This window comes from Ranitomeya variabilis, chromosome 4, assembly GCF_051348905.1.
Source record: "Ranitomeya variabilis isolate aRanVar5 chromosome 4, aRanVar5.hap1, whole genome shotgun sequence".
NCBI lineage: Eukaryota > Metazoa > Chordata > Amphibia > Anura > Dendrobatidae > Ranitomeya > Ranitomeya variabilis.
Window position 1 is genome coordinate 523,137,118 of NC_135235.1, and position 6,000 is coordinate 523,143,117.

Below are 6,000 nucleotides of genomic sequence, written 5' to 3' on the forward strand. Positions count from 1 at the left end.
TCAGCGACTCCAAGGATTTTGGAAGCAGAGTTTTCACTTGCAAGGCAGAGATGGTATAACCAAGGGTTTTTTTGGGAGAAGTAATGACCAAATCAGAAGCAGCTGAAATGGAACTGCAGGTTTCTGATCAGCACGGAAAGGGTTATTAGCCTGTTCAGCCCCAAAGGAAACCAAATCCATTTAATATGAGACGCAAACACACAATTGGAAGATCTGTGATTTACAATACATAGTTATCTTCTACCAACAGATCTCCCAAGAGAATGTGACACTGATACAGTGGTCCCCAACCTTTCTACCCTTATGAGCAACATTCAGCTCTGCAAGTGGGTCAAAAGCCACGATAAGCCCTGAGAGAGGGTTGCTAACCACATCCAGCTCCTGCCTCCCTCACAGTGGTGACACTCAGAGCCCCCATTGCCGGTATAATGATAGCGAAAGATTTTCCATAGAAATCACAACGCAGTATGCCAAGATCCAGGGGTTCCCTCCTTACCCACCTTCAAAAATCACCCCCACCACACTGTGCCATCCAGATTCAAGTACTTCTGACTGGCAGTATCATCCTATCTCCAGCTTACCAGACATAAATTATCTATGAACCCTCAAGGCCAGTATATGCGCATTCAGATCTGCTCTTCTGTGTGGGACTACTGATAAGTCACAAGACTTGTTCTTCATAGCTGTTTTCTAGATCTGGTTTTAATGCACCAAGCTGGCAGACAGCCATAAGCACGTCATGGACCCACAACCATAAGTGGCTTCCGAGTCATAGGTTGGGGACTGCTGGCCTAATAGGCAAAAGAAGATTGGAAAATGTATTTATTCATTTTTCATACAAGAAAGACTCATGCCTACATGATGGTAAAAAAAAAGTGAAATGGACACATGGACCAAAATAAGATGAAAATCTTATCCAGAAAAAACTGAATAAACACAGGATATAATTAATTAGAGCCTGTTGCAAAGCCTTTATGCGGCATATATACTGTATATACCGTATATATTTTTTTCAAAGCCTGATGCAACTTGGCAGATTACAACTGATCGCAAACGTGATGCATCAATTGTCTAAGGCCTCTTGCAGTTGTCCGTGGCTCTCGGACCACTAATGCACGGACTAGACAGGTCTCCCAAGCATGGCAGCCTCATAGAAGCATGTTAAACTGTCACGCTCAGGAGAGCAGCGACCAGTCCGTGCATTACAGTCCTAGATGAGACCAAAATCCACGGGCTTCTGTGGAGCGCCCGCTAGGGTCGTGGGGTACTCGGGTCGGGTCCAACGGTTCTTAAGGGGGTTGTCATGGCAGCAGTGACCCGGTCCGTGGCCCTGAGCAGCCAATAAAAGTCAATGAATTGAAGGAGAATAAAGTTTATAGGGGATTTGTTTGTGACGCCACCCGTGGTGTTCGGCAAGGGATGGCCGACGCTGTGGTTCAGGTCCTCTGTGGCAGATGATGACGCAGCAGAGATGTTTCAGCTCTCCACAGGTAGAGCTAGGCCCCAGGGCAGTTAAAGAGTTAACGTTAATGATGGTGAATGTTGTGATGTAGGGCACGGGACGCAGTAATAATTCAGACAACACAGCAGGGTGCAGTTTCCACACTTTTACTCACAGTTCTTAAATGCAGGCCCAGCCAGGTGCTGTGTCCGCTGGGTCTGTGGTCCGGCCAGCTCTCAGGTAACTTGGAGTACCCTTTGACAGAACCCCCTTCTTATGTGCCTTCCCTGGCCGTCTCACTGCGCTGGCTCCCGCCTTTCCTGCCCTGCGCCTTCACACACAGTGTCCCAAGCCAGCAGCCTCGGATCCTGTCGGACATCCTCCTGGTCCCCTTGATCCTATGTGGCTGCCTTTTCAGCGAGTGCGTGTGGTTGTGGCACGTACATATACCACAGTCGCCGGCTGGCTATCTGAGCCTTGTAGTTCTCCACTAGTCTGGGGGGCCCGTTCCCCCAGTGCGATCTGGTCCCTCCATCCAACTATGGTCGGCATGGATCCGGGCCCCACAGGTGGATTCCTCACTACCCATACCCTTAGGACCCCTTCTTTCCTTCTCTCAGGAGCTTCTTCCTGCACATCTGCTCTCCTCAAATTCTCCTCACTCACTCTAACTCCTCCCTCTAGTACCAAAAAGAACAAGGAAGACATGCACATACGCAGGGATCAACAGAGAGAATTAACAATTTTTATTTATCCAAATGTCATTTCACCACACAAAATACATTTAAAAACATTTAAAACCACCAAATAGAGATAATACCCAAGAAAAAATATGGGAAAAGGGGGTGGGGAGCGTGGATCCTGTCCAAAATATTACAACATAAGCAACATGGTACACAGTATAATAGATAGATTCAATTTATAGTCACAAATTGGTGCCCAATATATGGACAGAAAGTGCAAAGTGCAGTCTCTGTAGCAGCCTATGAGGAAGGATTTCCTAAATGCAGAGAATAATAGTCAATGTCCCACAATAAAGAGACATTATGGCAATAATTGCAATAATATAGGTGAGCAAAACAGTTTGTCAAAGATATAAGGTTCACAATAGACACCTAATAGACATGCTCACATTATGCATTTAGCTGAGGAAAGAAAATTTGAAGGGTCCGGAACCAGCTCCCATCTCACCCACCCAACGCGTATCGTCACCTCAGTGACTTCATCAGGGGCAAAGTAGTGTGATAGCCTAACATAATAATGGAGTATACATACACTTACAGATTAAGAGATTCAATACAGCTGCAGCATGAGGCACGCCGAAGCACAGGGCACTAGCACAGAGATCCCATTGAGTCCCGGAAGTAGTTAGTGCGCCTGACCAGAGGTTGCTATGGAGACAGACACAGCAACAAATCTAATGCACAGGCGCAATAGCCTGAACACTTTTTTTTTTTTGCGGTCTTTGGGCCAATCTGTGCCTTAAAGGGAACCTGTGACCTGAATTTAGCGGGACCAGTTTTGGGTCATATGGGCGGGGTTTTCGGGTGTTTGATTCACCCTTTCCTTACCCGCTGGCTGCATGCTGGCTGCAATATTGGATTGAAGTTCATTCTCTGTCCTCCGGAGTACATGCCTGCACAAGGCAATCTTGCAGCCAGCGGGTAAGGAAAGGGTGAATCAAACACCCGAAAACCCCGCCCATATGACCCAAAACTGGTCCCGCTAAATTCAGGTCACAGGTTCCCTTTAAGGCACAGATTGGCCCAAAGACCGCAAAAAAAAAAAAGTGTTCAGGCTATTGCGCCTGTGCATTAGATTTGTTGCTGTGTCTGTCTCCATAGCAACCTCTGGTCAGGCGCACTAACTACTTCCGGGACTCAATGGGATCTCTGTGCTAGTGCCCTGTGCTTCGGCGTGCCTCATGCTGCAGCTGTATTGAATCTCTTAATCTGTAAGTGTATGTATACTCCATTATTATGTTAGGCTATCAAACTACTTTGCCCCTGATGAAGTCACTGAGGTGACGATACGCGTTGGGTGGGTGAGATGGGAGCTGGTTCCGGACCCTTCAAATTTTCTTTCCTCAGCTGAATGCATAATGTGAGCATGTCTATTAGGTGTCTATTGTGAACCTTATATCTTTGACAAACTGTTTTGCTCACCTATATTATTGCAATTATTGCCATAATGTCTCTTTATTGTGGGACATTGACTATTATTCTCTGCATTTAGGAAATCCTTCCTCATAGGCTGCTACAGAGACTGCACTTTGCACTTTCTGTCCATATATTGGGCACCAATTTGTGACTATAAATTGAATCTTTCTATTATACTGTGTACCATGTTGCTTATGTTGTAATATTTTGGACAGGATCCACGCTCCCCACCCACTTTTCCCATATTTTTTCTTGGGTATTATCTCTATTTGGTGGTTTTAAATGTTTTTAAATGTATTTTGTGTGGTGAAATGACATTTGGATAAATAAAAATTGTTAATTCTCTCTGTTGATCCCTGCGTATGTGCATGTCTTCCTTGTTCTTTTTGGTACTATTTGAAAAATGGACATGCTGCAGGTTGAGCACTTAGATTATTGTTGTTGATGGTGCCCTCTATCTTTATTGTTTTGTAACTCCTCCCTCTAGTTTCCATGACAACTCCTCTGTCACTCTCTCCACCCACACCTACCTAGTTCCTCTCTGGCCTGAAGAGGTCTAGTTTTGACTGCTAGTGTGTGGGTACTGGGTGGTGTCCCCTCCTTACCCGAGAGCGGAGTACCACACCTCTGGCTGAGGTGCAGTACCTCTGTTGCGACTGGACCCTCAGCGGCGCCACATTTGCATGAGCCCTTAAGCTTTACCATTTTCTCCTGGGTTCTGGTCTGGTACCACAAAGGAATGTTAAATTAAACGTTATGTTCTGGCCATCGGACCAGCGCACTAGACAGGTAGATCAGTTCAGTTTCTATAAGATATGTTAGCTAATCGTCAGACAGAAACTAGAATGCAAAGCAAAATATATGTGCAGAGGGCCTGAGACAAAAATCACTTTTGGCAAATTGGTTTTGATGTTGCAGATGGTACGGAAACCTTTTTCTGAGGAGGAGAAGCAATAATAATACCCATTCTGGCTCTTCCCAAGGGTGTCACATGCGGAAGGAATGTAGCGCTGAGCTTTTTGGCTGACCATCTCGTCATTGGCGATGTACCAAAAAGCAAGACAGCAGCTGATGAGCCCGACATCTGAAGCATGAAGCAAATTGATGCAACTGCTATCAAACTAAAGGGAGGAGCATGAGACAGCTGCTAAGGGCGAGGTCTGGCATTTCTGCATGTGGCACACAGGGATTATATGACTTATTTGGCCCATAAAGAAATAGGATTTATTTTTATTCACAATTTTTTAACAAAGGTGTCTCTGGGGAGATTATAGTTTTTGATGTTATGTTTATGTAAATTTATTTTAACGGCTTTGTCTTAGTTGCTTTTAGAACGACGATGCTGCTCCTGAGTGCTAACCCCCTTCTTTCTTGGATGCTATGTAACAAATCAAGGGGCATGGCTTGCTTCTCGCCATGCCTCATTCTCAGGAGTCAGAAACGAGAAAGAGTGGCTTACTACATGCTTCCATAATCTTCCTCTTTAATAGTTTGATTTTTAAAGGTATCATCTTCCAAAGCAGTGCGCTTAAGGCCATCCTTCATACTACTTGCCCCCCTGTATGTTTTTGTCAGTGGTAATACAGGCTGGAAATCTATATAACTGTAATGTAGGACAGGTAAAAAATAAAAACTACAATCCTAGCCTAGACTCGTGCAACCGGTTTTTTGAGAAGGGTATTTTTTTTCCTAAAGTGGCTTGGCTGACAGATTTTCTATAGTTTTCTGGCAGTTTTTCATTGTACTTTCAACTGTAAAGAGTAGACTGCTTCCAAACTAAGCCACCCGAAGAATGCGGCTATGTGCACACGTCAGGATTCCTTGCAGAAATTTTTTGAACAAAACTGGACTTTTTCTGCAGGAAATCCGCATGCGTTTTTTTCACATTTTTCTCGAGTTTTTTGTGCGGATTTTACGCGTTTTTTTATGGAGCTTCCCAATGCATTAAATAGCAAAAAATCCACAAAATTAATGAACATGCGTTTTTTACCGCAATGCGTTTTTTTCGCAGAAAAAAAACATGTGCACAAAAATTGCAGATTGCATTCTATTAATAGGATGTGGGTTTTTTCGCTGTTTTTTATCGCGAAAAATCCGGAACGTGTGCACATAGCCTGAGCGTGTTACTTCTTTCTCAGAGAATATAAATGATAACACCAAAACTTTTTCTCCATTCATGGTTAGTGGTTGGGTGAAGCCATTTATTGTCAAACTACTGTTTTCTCTTTTTAAATCATCCAAGGAATTGATAATGCCAGTCAGCAGCGTTCAAACTGTGATTAACAAATGGAAAATCAGCGGCTCTGTAAAAACAAAACCACGGTCAGGTAGACCAACAAAAATGTCATCCACAACTGCCAGGACAATTGTTCGGGATGCAAAGAAAAACCCACAAATAAC